Source organism: Equus caballus, chromosome 6, assembly GCF_041296265.1.
Source record: "Equus caballus isolate H_3958 breed thoroughbred chromosome 6, TB-T2T, whole genome shotgun sequence".
Classification (NCBI taxonomy): domain Eukaryota; kingdom Metazoa; phylum Chordata; class Mammalia; order Perissodactyla; family Equidae; genus Equus; species Equus caballus.
The window spans coordinates 78,024,151-78,049,561 of NC_091689.1; the positions used below are offsets into that span (position 1 = coordinate 78,024,151).

The following is a 25,411-nucleotide window of genomic DNA, read 5'->3' on the forward strand; positions in this document are numbered from 1 at the left end:
TCGGCAGCGGGGCGGGGAGGCCGGTCCCGCCCCTGCGCGTCCTCCGTCCTGCGGGAACCCGCTCCCAGGCTGCGGGCGGGAGCGGGCCGGGCGCGTGGCGAGGGGCGCGCGGCGCGGCGAGGGGGCGGCCGCGCAGCCAATGGGAGCGGCGGCCGGCGCCCCCCTCATTCCCACCCCCACTCCGCCGCCGCCGCGCGCCTTCCTCCTCCAGCTCTTCCCCGGACCCGACTGATGGGCCGCGCAGGCTGGGCGGGGGTCCACCCCGACCCCCAGGCTGGCGGGCCCGGGGTGAGGACGCGCTCAGAACAGGGTCGTGGAGGGGTGGGGGGAGTTTAAAGGGGACACCCCCAGCCCCGGAGGGAGAAAGCGCACCCTTAAAGACCGGCTTCGGAGCGGCCACGCGGGTCGGGTCTCTCTCCCACCCAGGCCACTGAGCTCCCCTACCTCTTACGGCTTTGTTTGGGTGGGAGCCAAGGGTGCTTCCACGGCGCCAAGCGCACGTGGCTTTAAAGGTTTACATAATAAACAGAATCAGCCTTCCGCCTCCACCCACATTTAGGGGTAGGAGGTCTGGGGAAGGAGAGTCGCTCATGCTCCCTCCGGTGCAACAGGAATCTCTCCGAGGGAAGGAAGAGGGAAGGCGCAGCGGGGACACTGCACCTCCCTAGGAAAGTTCTATCCCTTTGCTAACTCTGGTGGTGGCATGAGGGATGGTGCCGAACTCTCGAAGGAGAAGAGCAGGAGAGAAGGCTTAGAGTCGACCTTCCGGCTGCAAAGCAAAGATAAGGGTATTAAGTTAAAAAAAAAAAATCCCAGAGCCAGGCTTTTTTTTTTTTTTTTTGGCAAATGCGCTCGCCCTGGGACAGGGACTGATCCCAGACGGGGTGTCCGCGCGGGGATTCCTCCGGAGGTTCTTCATCCCTTCCTAGAGGCAGGCCCGGCGCCCAACTCAACCGTGCTTTGGTCCAGCAGGCTGAGAGGTGCAGGCCCGGGTGGACAAGGCCAGGCAAAAATGAAGTGGAGGGTGTGGGGCTGATGAGCTTTTCGATTAAAAATCCATTTTTGTTTAATTCCGAGATCAGTTTTAACGATGGGATTTGACTGAGCCAAATGACCCATTTGTCCATTATATCCGGATTAAAAGAAATAAATTACTGCCCTGGCAAGAGATAGTAACCAAAGCAGAAGGCATAGGACGACTGAAAACGGGGCAAATTGAGAGAACAGTTGGGGGCAGGGCGCGACTTGTAATATTATTTAAAAGACAAAAACAATGACGGAGACATCCAACTCCCTGCCCCTCATCCGGACACTTGAGCATCCTTGGATTTAGTGGGAGCTGGTCCCTGCCTTATCCATGAATGGATTCATGCGGTAGCAGAGATCTCTTAGGTCAGTGACCAATTTAAATAGAATTGCCTGCCTTGTTAGTTTAGTTAGCCTGTTTGGGTAATAAATCTGGCTTAGCGCTGGTAAATCAAGATTTTGCAGGTGAGAGCAGCTTCATTCAGATTAGTTTCAGTTTCATGAAAAACTGAATGTTATCATAAGAAGAATACAGCCTGAAATGCTTCATGAAAGCCTTCCTCGCTGTGTGCTCCCGGGGGATAGGCAGAGGTTAAGATTTTCTAAAGTGAGGCCACGCTTCCTGAAGTTCTCAAAAAAATGTGGTCTCTAGGCCTTCATTTTCACAGTTAGAATGATTAACACAGAGAAATGGAACTAAAATCACTCAGAGGAATACTCTTTAAATGACTAATAAATGACCAGGTTTTTGCAGTATTTTACAGAGTAACTACCATCCTATTCAAAGGAAACCATGAAGGTGGGAGACAGACCTGTATTTATTACAAAGGTAGTCTAAAAAGGAAAATGACTTTCAAAAATGGAAACGGAAGGTTATGATATGATAGCTACAGGCATATCACAGAAACATTATGCAAAGATTACACAGCATAAATAAACTAAATGCACTCAAAATCCACAGACTTGTTTATTTATCTATTTGAAGATCTGATTTTTGGGATTCTGCACATTTGTCAAGGGGAAAGGAGTAGTGAAAGGAGTGGGTTTACTTGGCTTGGAGAACCGAAAGCTAAGAGTTGACCTTAATAATGGTATAACATATAACCTTATTTTGTGGAGGATAACTTTTTATCTTTCTAGCATCCTTTCACCTTCTACCAGATCCACTCTTCCCCACTAGAAGGTAAATTCCACAAGGCAGAAATTTTATGTCTTGCGCAATGCTCTATTCTTAGTTTCTAGAATCCTGCTTGACATTTGCTTGGCATTTAATAAATTTTTGACAAATGAACTGATGAATGGGGAACCTATTCTAGGCTTACCCCCCTGAATCTGCTGGTTGCCATCCTGCTCTCTGTGTACTTCAAAAAGCTTGTCTGAAAGAAGAGAAGAAAGAGAAAGAGGAGCCCTGGGAACATTATTTGAGTCCTGGATCCAGTAGTGCCTGAAGGCCACTGCACACTTTTACTTCCTTTTTAGTTATAGTCTCCACCCCATCTTTTTTTCTTTTTGCTTAAATTATTTTGAGTTGTGTTTATGCCACTTGTGACTGAAAGAGTCCTAGTACATATAATAATGGTAATAATAAATGTATATTGGGCTATGGTTATGTGCCAGAAACTGAGCTCTGTGTCTCACATGCATTATTTCATTTACTGCTCATCATAACCCTGCAACATTATATAATCCTATAACCCAGATGGTAAACAACTGTGTTCCAAATTATTTGAAAATGAAATGAGACGAAATTAGCTTGAGGCTCCATTTGAAGGATTTAGATTAAACAGAAGAGAGACGTTTCTGACAGGGCGGTTCCAGCCTGGAATGGGTTGCCAAGACAGATGGTTGAGTTGCCTTCTCACGCATTTAAAATAGGACAGATAGATATTCCTCTGGTCTTTTCAACATGGCACAATCTATTGGTATTTTTGACCATTCAGTGATGACTCCAACAGATAACAGAACATGGATCGACGTTTGATACGGTTCTGAATCCAGCATGCTGAGGCAGGTGTGGTCACGTGAGTGTCTGGCTGGGTTTGAAAGTAACTCCTGCCTGGGGGCAGGGATTTGAGTAGAAATCTCAGGGCTTCTTCTGGCCCTGTGTCTTCCAGAATTTCTCAGGTTGTAATCAAAGACTTAAGGAATTAGAGATATGAGATGAGAAATTGTTAGAGCACTAATTTGATGATTGGGAGTCATTTTACTAATAATGAACACTTTAGGAGCACTTTATATTCCATGAGGGCCTTTCACATTCTGGGTCTCATTTGATTCCAGCGCACATTGTGTAATCAGGTGTAGCTGACGCATCAACACATATGTAACATTGCCTTTTGTTTTTTGACAGGGGAAGATTTGCCCTAAGCTAACATGTGTTGCCAATCTTCCTCCTTTCCTTTTCCTTTCCCCTCCCAAAGCCCCAGTACATAGTTGTATATATTTGTAAGTTCTTCTGGTTCTTCTGTGTGAGATGCCACCACAGCATGGATACTGACAGATGAGTGGTGTGATTTTGCACCCGGGAACCCAACTCAGGCTGCCAAAGTGGAGCACGCCAAGCTTTACCCGCTAGGCCATCAGGGCTGGTGTGTTGCCTCTTTTTTTTTAACCTAGGGGCACATGAAGTGTTCTTCAGAGACAACTCACTAGGGTCTCCAGCTCTGCAGGCGTCTGCACACAGGAGCTTTCTATTGAGGTCTCCTCACTCTCGGGTCAGCACTCTTGGTTGGATTTTTACTGTGTGACTGGAGCCTTGATCCACAGCAAGCACACAGGTTTGCCCACCAGCTCTGAAGTTGTGCTCCACCACTGCAACAGCTTGTTCTTCTTTTGGCCTTTGTAAATTGCCCAGGACTTGGAATAGAACCAGATTTCTGACCCATACCACGTCTCTCGCTGTATGGAGACTAGGGTTCCACGCTCTGTGCTCTCTGAGCTCCAGGAGGCATCAGTCAACTTGTGGCTTGCTTCTCTGGAAGCTCCCTTGACTACAAAGCAGGGGGTGAGGGGGTGGGGCATGCAAGTAAATACCCATGTGTCCTCCCGCCGGAGAGCCCACAATGGGGCCGCTCTCCAGGCAATCTCCACCCTCCCATCTGCTCTATCTCCTGTCTTCGTAGACATAGGCTAGGTAGGTTCTTTGTTTTGTTATTTTTTTTTTCAGTTTAGATGAGATAAAATTCACATAAACAAAATTCACCTTTTTGACCATTTTAAAGTGTACTATTCAGTGATTTTAGTATACTCACAATGCTGTGCAACCATCACCACTCTTTAATTCCAGAATAATTTCATCACCCCAAAAAGAAGCCCTATGCCGTTAAGCAGTCACTCCCGCTCCACCCACCCCAGCCCCTGGCAACCACTCATCTACTTTCTGTCACCATGGATTTGCCTAGTCTGGGCATTTCATAAGAATGGAATCATATAATATGTGGCCTTTTGTGTCTGGCATCTTTCCCTTAGCATCATGTTTTCAAGGTTTGGGTGGGCTTTTTGGCTAAGGGTTGTAGACCCAGTTGGGGTCATCCCTTTGAAAGTCTTGCGTAGCTAGTTTAGCTGCACTTGAGCTTAGAATGTGGGATATACGCCCCCCTATCATTGTCGGCCTTGGGACCCAAAGTCCCACTTACCCAGAGTCTTCAATTATAAAAGTATTAAGCCCCTGTGTTTTTATAGAAACCTGATAGTTTTATGAGCTGAGGAGATCTAAGTTCTAGTCTTGAGCAAAAATCCTTTAATCTCTCCATAAAACCCAAGAGTCAATTAAGAATATGACAACCAATGATTTCTTAAGTTCCTTTCAACTTCAAAAAATTAGTTTGATTTTTTGATAACAATGTGCCTGCTGTCACCCACGCTCCAGAACACAGACTGTTGGAACACAGGGACTGACCGGTGGCAGTCGGTCTGAGTTTAGTTCCTCCGTCTGGGTCATTATTGCCGCACTGAGCAGACACAAGCTCGTCGTCCCTTTTCCCAGTGATGCTGTCAGTCCCAGTGCTGCTTCAGGAAAAGTAACTTCAGGCACATTCTATATAGTCGAGATACCGCTTTGATCTGTGAAGTCTTTGATTATGATGGGATATCACACATTCACTGCAGTGTTGTTTCTAACAGAAAATAAAGGTACATTCTTACCGCGCAGCAAGGATGTGGGTGAATAAATTTGTGTACATCCATCTGGGGTCATAAACTATATTGTCATTAAAAATAATGTGGCAGAGAACTATCTGGTATTGTAGCAAAAAAATTGCAAAATGGTACCATTCCATCTTCTGTAAAAGAAAATATGTATGCGTATGAATGATATGTATGCATAAAAGATCATCTGAAAGATTGTATAACTATGTCGTAACGGTGGTTTTAAAAAATTTTATTCTTTCCTTATCTGCATTTTCTATTTTTCTGCAATGCTTTTGTGATAAGAAAAAGCACAGTGAGAACTTACGATTGTTTAAAGTTACCTATGACTAAGACACACGCATCAATGTTTCTGCTTTATTGTGATTCCTACTTAATATTCAGCAACTCGAGTTTCAGAGAGCAAAATCCTCTTCTGGCTTCTCAGGCGGGAACTGACTGATTTTCTCTGATTTGAGGTACTGCCCTATCCTAGCATTACTGTCATTTGTTTGGCAAGTATTTACTGAGCATCTACTATCTGCCAGGCCCTGTTCTTTAGTCTGAGAAAATATATATGCAATACATAAACGCTGTGATAGCCACTCAGGCCTGACTCGAGTGAGACACACACTAGTCACTCATGTATTTCTTGTTGGCCAATTGTCCACATTCCCTGGTCTGGGACTCAACATCTTCCTTTGGAGTCCACTCCCAGCAGCTGTGCATCCTTCTCTCCCACTGCACATTCTTGGACCAGCCTTTGGGAAGGTGGCATGATCCATTTGACCCCACAGAGCCACTTGTTTTTCAATGGAAAGAAAAACAAAAATAACAACTAAAAACTTTTTTTCTTAATTCTACCATGCGCCCATTGTAGAAAAATTGGCAGATACGAAAAGAAAAGTGAAGAATCAGAGAATGCCATTCATTCAGAATCTTACTGGTAAATTACGTTTCAGCTCAAAGAATGACTCCATTGTAATGAAGGACCTGAGCAGGCTGCAAAAGGATGATTTTCTCCTGTCATAATTATGTAATGAGAGAAACAAATAGCTCCGTGGGGTTCTTTTTTTTTAATACTCTGAAATTCTCAGCCTTAGGAATGAAATAAGCTGATGAAAGTTTGCTTTATAAAATTCAGTGTATCAGAGCCATGCTTCCAGCATTGTGGTCACTCCTTTCGATTTTGGTCATAAATGGCAAGTGCTCTAATTTTCATTTTGCTCATTATTAGTCTGAAGAGAATCATCTGACTGAATTCCTAAATGCTATTAGATCCCTCAGAACTGGGAACCTTTATCTCTCTAATAATCACGGATAATGTTTAACAAACCCAGTTTGGGAAACTACAGGAAATGGTCAGATTCCACTTATATGTCCTTTAAAAACTATGATTTCCTATAGCAGTAATTAATTTATCAGACCTCTGTAAAGGTGCTCTCTAATTATTCAAAGAAATATCTGATTTGAAGCAATCATTATTTGCCAGCCAACATTAACACAAAATGAGGTAAAATAAAATTGAGAGAGAAAATAATAAACTCTGTCTATTATACAGCCAGCACTATTGCAAATACTTATTCAATTATTTTCAGCAAATACAAGGCCCTCTGTGGTGGGTGCTCTATGAGCAATTTGCTCTGGATCTCTGACCTTTCATTTTGTGATAGTGAAAAGAAATGCCATGTTCATGTACAGAAGGCAGAAGGACCTCTGGGAAGATCCAAGACACTGGGCTTGGTAATAAGACCCAACATTTATTGCATTCTCACTATATACCAGGCTTCTCATTTAATTCTAACAAGCGCCTTAAGAGATGGCCATTAACATCCCCATTCTAATGAGGGCAGCGGGTCTTAGTAGGTTTATGTAACTTGCCCAAGATTAGTGGTAGAACCAAATCTCTCACCCAAGTCTGTCTCACAGTTAACCATTCGCTCTAACGCTTCCCATTAGGGAGTAGAAGGGTCAGCCATAATTTAAATTCCATTCAGCAAATATTGTTAGTCCTGGCCACATTCCCAGAGCCATGATATGGTTTGCTTTCCTCTAGGAATTTGTAGTGTTATTAGAAATAATTATAGGATATACGACAGTATATAATTCAATTTCAAATTGAATATAACCAAGAGCCAAAATATTTGCAACAGAAAATATGTACTTTGGGCATTGAAAATTCCAATACGAGCAGAACGTTAGGTCTTACTCCTTTCTTGTTGACTAAGTTTCTGACTCAACAAAGTGAGATATATGCCGATAAGAATATACTTTGGGAGAAACCATTTGAATGGTCAGGGATGCAAATTATCTCTTAGAATTAAGCAATGATAACATAAACCCTATGGCTCATTTCATCCATGGCATTCACAATGAAGAATTATAAGCAAGAAAAGTAGTCTCTGTCTCCTGGCATATGCAAAGAGTCTGAACCATCTCCAAATTAGATGCCAAATGGCAAAGTGTAAAAAAAAGAGTAAGACGTGTTAAGATGGAGCATTGAATAAAGAATCAAATCCCTGGAGTCTGGAGCCAGAACTTCTATTTACTAACTGTATGATCTCAGATAAGTGATCTTGTCTTTCAGACTCTCAACTTCCCAATTTGTGAAATGGAAATGCAGTACCAATATCCACATTGTTTAATTTCACAAGGTTGACTGAGATGAGACGTGAAAAGCGCTTGGGGACCTATAAAGCTGTAAAAGAGCATTACAATGAGTCCCGATCATGTGTCATTTATCCTTATTGCCCTTGTGCCTTGGACGGGATCTGACACAGCACAGATGTTTAACAAATGTTTGTTGAACCTAATGGAACCGGAGCTAGGTTTATGTACAGAATAAACAGACTGGAGAGGTGTCTCACCACCATCAAGTTTGTCCTAATTACATGGCTCCCCGGAGCCCGGCTGTACCAGAGTACAGCGGGTTCTCATTCCGAGGCCCTGCTGTTGCCTCAGCCTTGCCTTACTCTCTCAGCTGCTGCAGACCAGGATGAGCCACCAGTCTGCATGCCTGGGCTTCTCAAAGCCCCTGGGGACTTGAAGCTGGCACGTTGTGAGGAACATCCTGGGTGGAGACCTTAGTTAGGAGTGATGATTGGCAATCTCGACACACACACACTGGATAGAACCCAAAGGGGTTTTAAACTACAGGGAAAAGCGAAATAAGAAAAAATAATAATAATCACTCTCTCCAGAGAGCTCTTTTGACATGTTGCTACTTGCCTCTTGCGTTGTGATGGAAATACCTGGTAGGAAACCAGGAAAGGTTTCCTTGGAAGCTGTTCTGGAGAAGAGGTCAGGCACAAATATGAACAAGTTGCTGGAGGATGAGTCTGCTCATTGGCACGCCTACTTTACAGAAACAGCAGGATCATGGAAAACACACTATTGTGGCAATTATCCACATTTATCACAGAGAAGAATTTTACAGATACTCAATTATTTTTATTAAAACTATTGGACATCTAAATTCCTCTTGTTTAAACTCTCTTTGTTGGGAAGGCACTAAGGATCTTGCTTCTATTTTCACAAGCAGAATGTGCATTGACCCACTGAGTATCAAGATGTGTTTGTTTATTTGTTTGTTTGTATGGTGCATCTGGGGGAAAGCTGGATGGTGGGCTCTCCAGACAGGGCCACCTTGATAACATCAACATAATCCCAGCGTGGCAGGCCCAGAAATTTGATATTTTTGATGTCCCAGAGATAATTTGATGCATTGAAGAATGATTTATAATAAAAACCAAAAGAATACCTACCTATCGATTTAAAGCAAAAATCAACTGGATCAGAACTTAGTAGCCTAATCATTTTCTCTGCTCGTAAGAAAGCTTCAGGAAGCCAAGTTTATAATCATAAAGATGTTTGGTGAGTGTGAAATAATAGAGAAGAGTAGTTAGTTTGATGAGTTTAATGTTTAGTGGTATCAAGCTATTGTAGCATGACAAATCCATTGCCACAAAAGAGTATGTCTGCCAACAAGACCACAAATTCAGGTTGGCTGGATATGGCACGTCATCCCTGGACAGAAGGCACCAAGCAGTTAATCAGTGAAGGCTTAAGTTACACAAGAAATAGAATGACATCATGATCCTGCCCCAATCAGAAAATTACTCTTTCTATTAAAGATAATCTATCGCTCTTCCTTCATCAGTACAATAATGAGTATGCAAAGGCAGACCAACATCATAAATAAAGTAGAACAATGATCATGCAGAAAAGAGGCAGATGGATAAAGAGCACAGAACTCTTGTCAGAAACAGATATCAGAAAGCTGCGGTGCCACCTGGAGAGAAAAGCTAGTCTCCAGAAATAAGTCCTGAGAAGCAGGCATTTTGCAGAACCTCAACAAAATGTAATGATAAATATGTACATTGAAAGTAACCTGAATAATTATATAAGCAGAAACTGAGTTCTGTCCAACCATTCTGATGGAAAAGAAAAGCTCAGCAAAGATAGTCATGAGACAAGAATCATGTAGCATGCACAAAGACCATTAGCAAGACATAGACAACATCACCCAAATCGAGGAACAGGATGTTTACGAGCACCCCAAAGCTCCTGTGTCCTTCCAGTCACTAGCCTCCCTACAGTAACCACACTCCTGACTTCTAACCACATGGATTTACTTCTGCCTGTTTTTATACAGCAGTCCCCCCTTGTCCTCAGGGGATACCTTCTAAGACCCCCCAACAGATGCCTGAACCCTATATACACTACGTTTTTCCACACATACCTATGATAAAATTTAATTTATAAATTACACACAGTAAGAGATTAGCAACAATAACTCATAATAAAATCGAACAATTATAACAATATATTGTAATAAAAGTTATGTGCATGTGGTCTCTCTCAAAATATCTTATTGTACCATACTTACTGTTCTTCTGGGGATGATGTGAGATGGTACAAAGCCTAGTGATGAGATTAAGTGCGGTGAGTGACGTAGGCATTGTGACATAGCGTTGACCTTCTGATGATATGTCAGAAGGAGGATCATCCAGCCCTGACCATGTTGCTGGCTGGATCAATGCACATTCAACAAAGAGGTGATTCATGTCTTGGGTGGGACAGAGCAGGATGGCACAAGATTTCATCACACTACTCAGAATGGTTCATAATTTAAAACTTATGAATTGTTTATTTCTGGAATTTTTCATTTAATATTTTTGAATCACAGTTGACCATGGGTAACTGAAACTTAGGAAAGCAAAAGCTTGGATAAGGGGTGACTCTGTACTTCATATAAATGGAATATTTACTCTGTGTCTGGTTTCTATTGCTCTACTTTATGCTTGAGAGATTCATCCATAGTTTTGTGTGTAGTTGTAGATCTTTCTCACTGCTATATAGTATTCCATTGTGTGACTGTATCACAATTTATGTAACCATTTTATTGTTGACAGGCATTTGAGTCATTTCCAATTTTTGTCTATTACACATTCTGTTTCCATTAACATTCTAATCCATGTATTTTGATAAATATATGTACATATTGGATATATACCTAGGCATGTATTTGCTGGGGCACAGATTATACATGTATTCAACTTTCCTAGTACTTGCCAGTTTACCAAAATAGTTGTATCAATTTATTTTCCCACAAACAATATATGAGAATTCCTATTCCTCCACATCCTTGTCAACACTTAACCATTTTATTGGGTATTTTATTTTCCATCTTAACCATTTTGATGGGCAGGTGGTAGTATCCCATTGTGCTTTTAATTTGCATTTCCCTGATGACCAATGAACTTGGGCAATTTTTCATATGTTTATTGGGCGTTTACATATCCTCTTTTATGAATCTTCTGCTCATTTTGTTGTTAAGCTTTCCATCTTTTTCTTATTGACTTGTAGGAGTTCTTTATATATTCTGGATTTTGCGATTTTTATCATATATATTATGTGTGTATAGTATATATGTTTAATATTTTATCCCACTCTGTGAGTTGCTATTTTACTCACTTTTGGTGGCCAGAAGTTCTTATTTTTAAGATAGCTGAGTTTATCACCTTGGTGGGTGGGGGGGGAGCAGAGATTGACCCTGAACTAACATCTGTGCCCATCTTCCTCTATTTTGCATGTGGGACACAGCATGGCTGACAAGTGGTGTAGGTCCACACGAGGGATCTGAACCTGCGAACCCCAGGCAGATGAAGCAGAGCATGCAAACTTAACCACTATGCCACCGGGCTGGCCCCACATTTTTTCTTTTATGTTTGTTCTTTTTATTTCTTATTTTAAAAAGCAATACCTACTCCAAGGTCATAAGGATGTTTTCCTCCAAAAGGTTTTTTGTTTTACCTTTCAATTTATTTCTTCAATCTATCTCGCTACGGTCTGAATGTTTGTGTCTCCCTGGAATTCATATGTTGAAATCTTAATCCTCAAGGTGATGGTATTGGGAGATGGGCCATTTGGGAGATGATTAGACCCCAGGGATTCCTCATTCCCTTCTTCCATGTGAGAACATGCAGCAAAAAGATGCTATCTCTGAAAAAGGAAGCAGGGCCTCATCAAACACCAAAGTTTATGGTATTTTTGTTATAGCAGCCCAAATGGACTAATACATCTGGAACTGATTCTCGTGTGTAATGTGAGGTGGAAGTCTATATACACTTTGTCCGTGTGGATAGCCATTTGACCCAGCACAATTTATTGAAAAGACCACCCTTTTCCCTACTTCATCGCATGGTCACTTTTGTCAAAAATCATGTGATCATAAATGTGTGGGTTTGTTCCAGTGGACAGTTATCTGTTCTTTTACCAGTACCACACAGTTTTGATTATCATAGCTTTATAATAATAGTTCCTGATATCTCATAGTATAAGTCCTCCATATTTCTTTTCTTCAAGAATGCTGTGGCTATTCTTGGCCTCTTGCATTTCCATATGAATTTTAGAATTGACTTGTAAATTTCCGGAAAAAGTCTCCCACAGCTTGGAGTTTGAGAGTGCATAGAAACGTGTACTAATTTGGAGAGAGCTTACATCTTTACAATATTGAGTCATCTGATCCATAACAATATATATGCTTCCATTTATTTGACTCTCTTGTATTTTTTTCTCAGTAACATTTTGTCAGTTCTAGTTAGAGGTCTTGCACATCTTTAATTAGATTTATTTCTAGGTGTTTGAGTTTTTGGATGCTACTGTATATATGTTTTATTTTCTGTGGGTTTATGGCCAGTATATACAAATATGACTCATGTCATAGTCCCCTCGGGCTGCTATAACAAAATACCATAAACTGGGTGGCTTATAGACAACAGAAATTTATATCTCACAGTTTCCGAGGTTGGGAAGTCCAGGATCAAGGTGCTAGCAGATTCGCTGTCTGGTGAGGGCCTGCTTGCTCATTCATAGGCAGTGGCTTTTTGCTGTGTTCTCACACGGTGGAAGGGGTGAGGGAACTCCCTAGAACCTCTTTTATAAGAACACTAATCCCATTCCTGAGGGCTCTGCCCTCATGATCTAATCTCCTCCCAAAGACCCCGTCTCCTAGTGGCAACACCTTGGGGGTTAGGATTTCGAAATATAAGTTTTGGAGGGATCACAAGCATTCAATCTATAGCAACTAATTTTAGTACTTTGACTTTATATCTGGTGTCCTTCCTATATTCCCTTATAAATTCTAAGAATTTGTCTATAGATTCTTTAAAATGTTTTCTGTGCACGACCTTGTTGTCTGAAAACGACAGCTTTATTTCTTCCTTTTCAATCTCTGTGACTTTTATTTTTTCTCTAGCCTTTTGCACCCGCTAGACTTCCAGTTACAACGTTGAATAAAAATGGCTACAGTGGCCATTCTTAACTCAGTCCCCATATGAGGTGGAAGTTTTCAATATCCTACATAGAGAAGGATGTTTGCTGTGGGTATTTTGTAGATGTTGTTTATGACATTAAGAAAGTTCTATTCTTGTTGGCTTAAAGTTTTCATCACAAATGAATGTTGAACTAATCAAAAAGTTTTTTCTGCGTTTGAGATGATTAAGTGATTTTGCTCCTTCTTCTGTGAATGTGGTAAACTGAGTTTACGAGTTTTGAATGTTAAACCATGCTTGCACACTGAGACTAAACTGTGTGCAGTTTACCATATCACTGGATTTGATTTCCTCATATTTTGTTAAGAATTTTTTAATAATGTTTACAAGAAAGAGGGGCTTGCAATTTTTCTTCTCAGAAGGCTTGTCCGAGTTTTTACATCAAGTTTATGCTGTTTTCACTTTTTAAAAAGTCTGAGCAGCTCTGCTGCTGTTTCTATCTTCTTGAAGAATTACATAAGACAATAGTTATTTTTCCTTAAATGTTTGGAAGAATTCACTGATAAGCTCTCTGGGCCTGGACTTTTCTTTGGGGAAAGATTTTTAAATAATGGGTTCAAATTTTTGATACATTCAGAGCTATTCATATTTTCCATTTCTTCTCCTATCAGCTTTGGTGAGTTGTGTTTTTCAAAAAATTTGTCCATTTCATCCAAATTGTCAAATTTATCTGCATAAAGTCATTTTTAGAATACTTTTATTTCGCAATCTATAGTGATATCCTATTTTTCATTGCTGTTGTTGCTAATTTGCATTTTTTCTACTTTTTTATCAGTCTTGTTAGGATTTTATCAACTTTGTAAACTTTAAAAACAACCAACTTTTGAGTGTATTGATTTTTTCTATTATATGTTCAATTTTTATTTCCTTGATTTCAGCTTTTATCTTTATCATTTATTCCATAGGTTTGATTGCTCCTTTTTTTCTAGCTTCTTGAGATCAACACTTAAATCATTCATTTTATAGACTTTTTTCTTTTCAAATACGTGCATTTAAGGCTATATATTTTCTTCTAAGCATCATTTTAGTTTTTTCACATAAGCTTTGAAGTATATTTTTAAGTTATTTAGTTTAAAATATTTTCTAATTTTTTTTTCTTTAATACATGGATTATTTAGAGTATATTATTTAATTTTTAGGCAATTGAATTTTTTCTATTTTCATCATTGATCTCTAGCTTAATTCCATGGTGGTCAGAGAAGATATTCTTAAAGATTTCAATATTTTGAGGTTGTTGAGACTTTTTTAATATTACAATATATTGATTTTAGTAAAGTATTTTTGTGTGTGTGTATGAGGAAGATTGGCCCTGAGCTAATATCTGTTGCCAATCTTCTTCTTTTTGCTTGAGAAGATTGCCCCTGAGCTAAGTCTGTTCCAATCTTCCTCTATTTTATGTGGGATGCCACCACAGTGAGGCTTGATGAGCGGTGCTAGGTCCATGCCTGGGGTCTGAACCTGCAAACTCGGGCACTGAAGCTAGAGCTCATGACCTTAAGTGCTACGCCATTAGTGTTCCACATGCACTTGAAATGAATATGAATTGGTCATTAGTAGGTACAATTTTACATGCATGGCAATCAGATCAGGTTTGTTAATTGCACTGTTAATATCTTCTATATCTTTACTGATTTTTTCTTTTGGGCTTGTTTTACCAGGTACTGAGAAAGATACGTTAATGCTTCCCATTGTGATTGTTGATTTGTACATTTCCCCCTTTTTTGGTTAATTTATTTTGAAGCAGTGCTATTGAGTGCATAGAGATTTAGGATCGTAATATCTTCTTATTGGATTTACCCATTTATAATTATGAACTGTCTCTCTTTATCTCTAATAATATTTCTTGCTTTGAAATTCACATTGCTTGATATTGGTATAGCTACACAAGCTTTTTTCATGTTGTTAGTGTTTGTGTGGTATATTTGTCTTTCCTTTTGCATTAAACATCTCTTTATCACTATATTTAAAGCATATAGTTGGGTTGGTTTTTTATCTGGTCTGACAATTGTAGTCTTACTTCAAATTTCATTCATATTCAATGCAATCACTGAAATAATTGGGTTTCTAGCTACTATCTTATTTTTCATTTCCTATGAGGCTCCTCTCTTTTATATTCCTTTTTGTCTTTTTGTTTTATGTTCCTTTTTTGTCTTTCAGATTATTCAAAATTTTTTATTATTCAGAAATTTTATTTAAATGACTTGCAAATTATACATTATTTTATTATTCTGATAGTAGCAATCCTAGAGATTATGACATATATTCTTAACTTATTACAGAATTAGACAAATGATTATTTTTACCACTCTTCTGATACTATTAGACACTTAAACCTTTTAAGCTGTTGACCCCTCTTGATTTTTGTGTTCTTCTTACCTTGCATTCTAGTTTTACGTAGAGTTTATACTACAAAGGGCATTACAATTATTATTTTGTACAGTCAATAGTAATTTATAAATATCTATATGTTTACCCTTTCCAATGTTTTTTATTCCTTGCTGCATTTTTTTTTTTTAGAAAATAAACTTGGAACACAGCCACTATGTAAGTTAAGTATGCTACTTTAAAATATATATGACATGGAATTTTGATTAAATAATCATCAAAAATAGATTATAAGTTTGTGTAAGATAACTTCAGTACTGAGGTCAGGTAACAATATTCATTTTTCAATAAAGTATTGAATTTACTCAGTAAAATTCAAACACTTACAGAATGGTATTTTGCAGTTTTCAAAGAGTATTAACTGTCTTAGTTGTCCCGGTTAATAACTCGATGGGTAAGCCAAAAAGACAAGAAGGAGGGATCATGGGAGAAAAGGGACTTGCCCACATTTACACACCTTACGTGGAACTCAAGCCCCCTGATGCCTAGTTCGATCCTTTGACTACCTGTATCTATTAAAAATACCTAAAATAACTCATACGTCTATAAAGATAAATATGCTAAAGAAAATACATCTGTCAAAATATGCAGTTTAATTACAACTTTGTAAATGATCACCCTCTTCCTTATCACTAGATTTTTAAAAACCAAAACACACATAAACATCTGCCTGTAGCAAACGTGAGACGTTTCCTCCCAACTGGAAGCTCACATTAAAGCCAGGCACAGGAGGGTAAGGGAAAGCGAGGCTGGTAGTATTCTGTTTATTTTAGCCTTTCTGCTTAGTTTTCCTTTCCAGGCACTGGACTGAACTTAGTTTTCAGAGCCAGAAATGATCATTGTTTATGTTTCTAAATTTATTAATACTCTGCTTTTAGAAATTTTTTAGGTACAATTCCAAGAGTTTTTGGGAAATCTACATTGTATTCCATGGAAAGCCAACAAACACATACGCCAAAGACCCACTAATAAAATAAACTTTTGGAGTCCCTAAGACTCATCTACTCATGTAGCACAAGGCAGAGTAGGTGCTTACTAAGGATAATTGAATGAATGAATGAATGAAAAGCACCTCAGTATCTAGCTCTATGTCCTCACTTCACCCAAAGATTCTCTTAACCCTATTCACTGTGATGGCTGTGCCCCCACTGGAGCAGCAATTTACTTTCTGTTAAATTTGCAGTAAAGGGAGAAAAAGGATGGAGAATCAGAAACCACATTTTTATCATGCTCCAAACACAATCCAACTTGGTTTTGTGCAAACAGGGTCCTGCCCTTCTCCAAGTAAGGCTTTTCCACCACCACACCATGAGGAGAAAACGTTTGGTTTGAGGTAGCAGTTGATGTGCTTTGGGACATTTGTGCCTCCTTCGCGGTTCCTAGCTCTGAGAATTCCTGCTGTTCACAGTCACTGCTGTAAAGGACAGGCTGAAGTGGCCCTGTCTCAACCTCATGTCCACCTTGCCCCCTTCTGAATAGACCAGGAACAGAGTCACGGACAACAACAACCTGACTCTCTCAAGAATTTGAGCCAAATTACAGAAACTACAATCAGTGGTTGTAGATGACCGCCGAGAGCTCACGTCCAGTCGGGGCTGAGGTTGGCACCAGTGCTTGCCAAAGCCAAGCACAAACAATGTTATTTGAGAGCAAAATTGTAAGTAATCAGAGGAAGCCAATCTCTATAGAGAGAAGAAATTCTCCTTGCTGAAAAAAGCAAGGAGAAGAGTCGAAATAGAAACAGTCAAAAAATAAAAGAAAGAATCGGAATCGGAGAACAGAGATGGATGGACTAGAGTCTCTGTCTTTCTAGTCCCAGCTTCAGTCTCTGTGAAGTCCAGCTGGACTTTGTTTCCTGCTTCTGGATGTCTGTAAGATTGCTGGCTTTATCTTTACAGTTAAATCCTCTTTTCAATTTGAGTGAATTCCACTGAGATGTGATTCCTGGTAACCAACAGTCTCTGACAGATGGCTTTCCCCTTTTCCCTCAGGCACCCAGGGCTTTGGTGTGGCCCTTCTCTCTCCTGTGAGGAAAGGAAGTGATACGAAAAACTTTTACACTTGAAAACATTTGGTTTGCTGGCTTTTCCAGAAGTATTCTAGAAAAGTACTGCAGTGAGAAGGCAACATGAGACACTAAGGAATAACAATGCATGGTACCATTTTGGCATCAGTTGGAATATGTTCTAGGAGGAGTCTTGCCAGAGCACCTTTTATTATCTCAGTAGCTGACCACTTACTCTGCCTAAAAGGGCTACTTATCATTACGCATCAACCTTTCCCTATCCACCCACACTCCACACACATACCATAGAAACTCTTCTATCAAATAAGTGCCTTGAAAATAGGGATTGTGTCTTCACCATCTTTCATACTTAGCACTTTAGTACAGTGTCTAACAACCATAGCATTCATTTGAATGGATACATGTAACATACGTAATTTGAATGAATATTCTTTCTCCACCTCTTAAGAATATTTTGAGAATGTCAGGGCCTGATATTCAGATATTGTTTTTCAGAATCCCTCCTTTTCCCTTTTCCCACTCCTTCTGGATTTCCATGTATCCTCAGACTTCTGTAAGCTCTGCTAGAATTGTTCGAAGAGGATGAGGAAGACAGGAAAGCAGGATTAGTCTTTACTTAGCCCAGGAAAAGAAGGTTCAGAGGTAGTCCAGTCACATTCATTAAGTCATGATAAAAGAGCCAACACAGATGATTGAAAGGGACTTTCTGAGCCATCACAATCTCCCATTCCATCTGGACACTCCCAGCATCAGCCTGCAAATCCGCAGGCTCACATGCATTCCATGCCAGTCCTAAAGCTGACTTTGCGATGAAGACACAGCAGGTGTACAGCACTTTTGCACCAGTACAGGCATGGGTGTATAAACTCAGGGGCTCCAAAGCACAACACTGTGCTGTGGTTAATGATTCCCTTGGAAAGAGGGCCATTCTCACAGATTTGATCTAAGGCCAATGAGGGAATATTAAAAGAAACTCTTGAATCTAGGGTTCTTCATAAATACTATTTTAGAAAAATTATTTTTGTGCATGAAGTACTGTTTTTTATGACAGACTACCATTAACATTTTATTTCCCTTTTCTATGCTATTAAAGGCAAGAGTAATATTCAGAACACTCAAAAGTCATCGGAAATAAAAGAAAATCATGTTTTGAGCATGTTTGGTCCTCTAGCATATCATCTACTTGTCTTTTCTGGTACAATAGTACCATTTATTTTCTAAACATTCCAATTTTTACAGAATGAGTCACTGTTAATGTAGAAGCCAGCTGAATCATCCATCCATCAATCAACATACTTGTTTTCCTTTTTATTCTGTATGTTTATCATTACACTAAAAAAGATATTAGGAATTCTTTCATTCAAAGTACTTCTCCCCTTCAGTTGTTGTGTTTGGTTCACAAGTAATCTGGTAAAGCTATCATTAACTTTGTGTTGATTCGGATTCCTATTCATGATATAGAGTCAGAAACTTGTGTCACACGCAACCCTCCAGTGTCTCAACTCCGATGCCTTCCATCCAGGAGATAAGCAGAGAGTCCACAAAGAATAGAGTGAAAAAGTTCTTTCTGGCAGTGAGAAAGGCCAGGCAGACTTTGGATTCTGGTGATAAATCTTTAAGAGTTGACTTGAGAAGTTATTTGATCATTTTGTTTCAACAAATCTGAAAATCTTGTTTATCTCAACCTAAATATAATCATCTAGGATATTGAGTTCATTTTAACATATGAATTTGGGGGCACATCTTTTATTATTTGTTCCAGATGGTTTCAAGGAAAAGAAACGTAGATAGGAAGGAATAAAATATTACTTGTAACCAAACTGTGATGTTAGGGGGAAAACACTGGCCCAGGTGTTAAGAGAACTGAATGCTAGTCTCTGTAGTCTCACCAATTTTTTGGCTTTCTTGTGCCTCAGTTTCCCCTTCGGTAAAATGAGATTCTCCCCCTGACTGAAATCTTATTCTAAGATTCATTGACCTTTTTCTTATTGTTTATCTTTTGAACCAAACTTGTGACACTAAATCTTCCCAATTATTATGTATTTATACACCGTTCAGTAGCTAGCATGTATAAAATGTAATAATTATTGTTAGCCACCTTTATATTGATCATTCTAACTATATCAATAGAGAAAACTATGAATTAAAAAGAAGTGTTTATGATGCATTATTTCTAAGAGAAGAACTCAGAGAAATAATTTGTCACAGACAATAGTTTCTATCTAAACCATTATGCTCTTGACTCCCAAGCAATTCCCAAGAAAATAAATTGCTCTTACCAAATGATCTTTTTAATATATTGTGTTATACTCTCGTAGCCTATCTGCTCATTAAAATATATGGTCTACCAAAATCATATTTTAGCACCATTAGCTTTTAAATATTAGAAATCATTTCAATGCTTGGAAAAGTCTGGTGAGCCTGATTCTACGTGGAGATTTTCAAACAGAATATATCAGGAAATATAAGTAGATTAAAGAATTTTTGGCATGCTGTACCATTTTTTATGCAGTTTCACATGATGTCTTGGAATAACAGTAATACTCAGCGTAAAGATAATCGATTATTTTGTTGTTCCCCCAACCTCTCCCCCAGCACTGCGTTGTACAATTTTCCACTCAACACACTCCCAGTCTGCAAGTCATCTTTGCAATGTCGGGAGAGGATTCGAGGTTTTCTCTCAGGGCCAAGGCATTGTAGTAGGAAGTTGAACCGTCAAATTGCCATTACTGGTCAGAAATGATTGACTCCTGGCCGTTTCCTATAGCTCAAGCTAAAGGGCCGAGAATTTGAATTCCAGCCCTGAGAGTCACTTGCGTGTCAGCTCAGGGCAGTTACTTAACTTCTGAGACTTGGTTTGTGAAATGAGGATAACATGTACTTTATAGCGTTGATGTGAGCATTAATAGAGACATGTAGAAGTGCTGTATCTGGCAATAGTAAATGTTCAAGAAATAGTTAATAATACAATATTATTATCATTAGACGTAACTTCGGGAGTCCCTTCCCTTTCTCTTTAGCAATTTCTGCATATATGGCAAAGGGGACAGTTGCTATGGTTGAGACAAATGGAAAATGTTTGTTAGGCAAGCATAATTTTCAAAGCCCAAATAGCTGTAAAGGGCTTCTGTTCCTGTCCTGTATGCTCCGGCATGTCCTAGTAAGGTCACAGATAAAGCCTGACACGTACTCTGTGGACTATCTAAATAGGAAATGTACTGAGGCAAATCAAGAACAGAGGTTTTTTAAAAAAAAAAAAAAATCAAAGCACTGAGCAAACATTCTGAACTTTTGGCAGAGGAATTGGACTGCTGAATCCCCATGACTCTTTGAGTTATTAATAGTGACTCATTTTGCCGTATTTTGGGCAGTTATATATTTATGTATCATGCAGTGTGTGTGAGGCTTTCAAGGCTTGAGGGCCTTTTGAAAACTGTGTTGCTCTAGAATAAAGCCTTTTGAAAAATGTGTTGCTCCAGAATAGAGGGGCCAGGAGGATGCCATTTTGTCATCTGCGTAGCACCTACCACACAGTGCTCCTTACATGCTCGGGAGAAGATGAGCGCTGTAGCAATGCCTGGAATGTGGCTCCATCTGCTCTGCCAGAAGCCACGATGCAGTCACGAGTTGCACAACAGTAGTAATTCGCAGCTATTTATGACCATTTTAATAGCGACGGTCTAGATTAGAAGGCTGTGTTTACATGCCACGCAGCAGAATGGTTCCGTGAATCATTCTCACAGTAACTTTTGGTCAAACCAATGAACCGAGGAGTGAAAAACCAAGCAGTTGGTCCTGAAGCTGTGACTAACAGGCCTCCACGTTACCCTCCACTTTCCTGATGCTCCTCCACACCTGAGACTGCATTGCCTCCCACCGCTCCCATGGCCACAGCCTCCTCTCGCCGGCCCCCTCTGCATCCACAGCCCGGCAGCCCTCTCTACACCCATGTGCCAAACCCTAACATCAGATAAGTCCAAGAAGCTTTGGAAACTCCTGAAAAGCACCTGTGATCACCATTAAGAAAACACGCTTTTAGCACATGTTTATTTTCTCATTGTCATTGCTCCATTACGTGACTGCAATTAGTGACCCCAAAAGCTCATTTGCATCAAGATCAGTAAAACCCTTTCATTTGTCCATTTAAATTGACTTGAGGTTTTAGTTAATTATCACTTCCTGGCAGTCTGAAGGTCAGACTATTTCCTTTTGTTTCACATGGTAGTTAATCCCCTCATTAACGGCGATGAGAAATGAATTATTAAACTCGTGCCATTTTCGTATTTCAGGTAGTGAGAGGCCCTAAAATCCCAAAGGTGTCATAGGGGAAGTCAGAAAAGTGTTGAAGACTCTACTTCCTGCAAACATGAGGTTCTCTCCGCAGTTCTCATGGTAAAGAAGGTTCAGGTAAGGCTCTTTCCCTAAATTAAAACAGACAAAATGAAAATAAAAACAATAGTTATTGGGCTCAGCTTTTCCACTCACTAGTTGCATGGCTTGGGGAAAGGCAGCTACCCTTTTGACATTAAAGATTTTCTCAATTGTAAAATGGTGATAATAATAACCAACCTAGAGAATGGTTGTGAGCGTTAATGCATGAAAGTGCTTACAAGACTGCCTGCCACATAGTAAGGGCTTAGTAACTGCTAGTTAATTATATTATCACTGCCATTATCACCCTGGGCAAGTCAGCTTCTGAATTCTGTGGGTATTAGGCCTCAGCCAAACATCCATTTGCCGAGACCTTGCTCACACCTGGGTCAAAAATTCACTTTTACCCACGGGGCAAAGATGAAAGCTAAGTTGTGTTAGGCCCTGGAGAAAAAACTCAGATAGCCATGCCTCTAGGGTCTTAGGGAATTCAACTTTATCTGTCCTCTTCTAATTACTCTAAAAAGATTTTTTGGAGGGTGGAGGCCAGTAGAAGATAGAAAGACACAATAGATGGGATCCACAAGACCACCCCTCGTGGTGGAAGGCGCCTCTGGCCCTTCCTCTGCTTCTCCACCTCCCTGGAGGCCGGCTCACCCTGGGCGTCCCAGACAAGACTGTGTGCTTGGACTCTTGTCTCGCCTGATGGACCCCCTTAAGCTCATGCTGACTAATAGTGAATTCAGCCCTGCTAAGGAAATCCTGGTTCGATGAGGGAATACCTCCAAGTCTAATGGGGCCATTTCCTTTTGCTGTACCAAGCAGTGGACCCTACAGGCTAGCATCCTGTAAGATGCACAGTTCTGGGAAAGCCCTCTAGGTGAAGGGACATCTCAGCCAGGTTTCAAAAGACCAGCAGAATTCAGCTTGCCAGAGAGAAGGAGGAAAGACAGTCCAAGTCAGTGAGGAGAATGAGCAAAGTGGGAAGGGTCGGGAATGTGCCTAGAACAGGGAAGAGTTTTCCCAGAGGCTGGACCATACACTCTGCAAGGGAGTAATGGTAGTTGGGCTGCTGAGAGAGGGTTGGATTAAGGCCTTAGACTTCATCCTGCAGTCAATACAGACATTGGAGGTGGAAGCATTATTTTAGGGGAAAAAAGCGCATAGTGTTGCTTATGTGGAATAGGTAGGGCTAGACTGGGTGGGTGGGTCCCAGGGCCTGAGGTAGTGGAGACCTAGGGATGAAAAAGGAAAATAAGATGCACTGGAGTGGTTGCGTGATCATATGCATTGTTATAGGCAAAGAGGGTAGAAATCGTTGCTCAAAACTGAATTGTAAAATGTATTTTGTCAATGCTTTACCCAAAACTGTCATTCAGTAAATCCTGATTGGATTTTCATAGGGAAAATATTTTACCCCTTTAAAAAAGGTTCTAGAAAGAAGCGGCTTTAAAAATGCTCCTGGAAGAATAAAAGTCACCGAGGAAAATGAGTGGGGTGTGAGTGATTGAAGGAGTGACAAAGTGCTGGCGTCTTTCCAAAGACCACGCCCGTGACTTGATGCTTCGTGTGACAAGCGCAACCGCGTAGCTCTGTCATTCCCTCATCAATATTGGAAAAGCACTTTGTACCTTCCCATAAAGAGGAGAAAAATATCCTAATAAGGATGCAGTTAGTCAGTCTTGTAATTTTTAATTGAGAAGCTTATGTGAAAGCTAGAACATTAAATCTGGAAGAGAATTTAGACATCCTGTCATCCTTTTACAGAAGGGGAAGCAGGACAAGAGAGTAAACTCCACTGAAAGCCATCTGGCTGGTGTGTGCCAGTCCCATTGCTGGAAGGTAACGGCTTTGAATCCTGGTCTGCTGTGCTTTCTGCTTTGCCGCGAGAATCCCCAAAGACCATTTTCTTGCTGCCGTAGAAGACCTGGTGCTTTCGATTTTCTCTTTCGAAAGTCAAGAATTGTTTTATTGGACAAATTCCTCACATTTCTCCTTACTGCATAACTTTTTCCTGTTTGTGGAATTAAATGATTAACTGCGAGACGATCCTTGTATTAAAGATACCTTAGCCCAGGCAGGCGAGTTGCACAGAGGGAAGGGAAGTGGGTGTGTATGGGAAGGTACTCAGGCCGGCCCTCTCAACCGGTGTTCATGGTAAGGCAAATTCACAAAGCGTCAGCAAACCCCTGACTCTGAACTCACATGTGCCCATGCTGATGGTCATCCCAGGGAGTCACAGGGGTCCCTCGCTGCCCCTTTCCCCTGTGTGTCTCCTCCATTCTCAGAAGGGGCCTAAGATGACTCTATATAAATTCCAACATGGGGTCGGGGTTCCCCAAGCAATTCTCTGACACCAGCTGGGAGTCCTACAATTCAACTCAGTTCTGGCAGTATCTACCTGGAGATGGCATCAGATCTCACAGATTAAGGGCTCAATCTTACAAGACTGCCCACCCCCCTTCAAATGCCAATCACAAGTCCAGGTTGTCCTCTGGGCTTCTGACCCACTGGCTGTAGATTGGAGATTCCAACTACCTTGGGTTCAGTTAATTTGCTAGAGCAGCTCACAGCACTCAGGGAAATGTTGCTTATGAGATTACTGGTTTATTAGAAAAGAAAACAACTCAGGAAGAGCCAGATGGAGGAGATGCATAGGTCAAGGTATGGGGAAGGGGTACAGAGCTTCCATGCCCTCTCTGGCCATGCCACTCTCCTCGAATCTTCATGTTCGCCCACCTGGAAGCTCTCCCAAACCCCTACTCCTGGGATTTTATGGCGGCTTCCTGACTTCGGCATGATCAATTGCTAATTCCGTTTCCAGCCCCTCTCCCTTCTCTAGAGAAGTCGGGAGTGGGATTGAAAATCCCAAGCTTCTAATTGTGGCTTGGTCTTTCTGGTGCTCAGCCCCCATCCAGGAGCCATCCATCCAGGAGTCCACCCAGAGTCACCTCATTAGAACAAAAGATGCTCCTAGTGCTCTTATCACTTAGGAATTTACAAGGGTTTTAGGATCCCTGTGTCAGAGACTAGGGGTGAAGACCAACTATGTATTTCTGTTCTTTTCTTCTTCTTCTTCTTCTTCTTCTTCTTCTTCTTCTTCTTCTTCTTCTTCTTCTTCTTTTTTTGGTGAGGAAGATTGGCCCCGAGCTAACATCTGTTGCCAATCTTCCTCTTTTTGCTTGAGGAAGATTGGCCCTGAGCCAACATCCATGCCCATCTCCCTCTGTTTTGTATGTGGGATGCCACCACAGCATGGCTTGATGAGCAGTGTATAGGTCTGCACCCAGGATCCTAACCCGCAGACCCCAGGCCACCGAAGCAAAGCATGCAAACTTAACCACTATGCCAGCAAGCCAGCCTCCAAATATGTATTTCTTATTATAAATCACGATATCACAGCCCTCCGTCCTCCCCATGACCTCACAGAGGTCTAGGCTTCCTACAAGACACCCATCAGCCTCAATTTCCCATTCTCTACCTTTCCTAGAAAAAGTTTAAAGAGAAAATAAATTCTTCCTGTCAGAGCATGCTCTTTTTCTCTTTCCTCCAACCTTTTTTGTGTCTCAGGCCCTGTCTCCCAGCCAGGTGAAATTGCATGTCTCCACTGGGGTGACACTTCTGGGCCTGCTTCCTCCTCTCC

At 40.7% G+C, this 25,411-nt stretch overlaps 1 long non-coding RNA gene across 1 annotated transcript; it reads left to right on the plus strand.

The window, feature by feature from the left end:
* Nucleotides 1-21,601: 21,601 nt before the first annotated feature.
* On the plus strand, nt 21,602-23,812 carry LOC138924913 (uncharacterized). The gene is made up of 2 exons (XR_011440259.1): nt 21,602-21,804; nt 23,536-23,812. It is a non-coding gene; the product is annotated as an uncharacterized lncRNA (long non-coding RNA).
* Nucleotides 23,813-25,411: the final 1,599 nt, after the last annotated feature.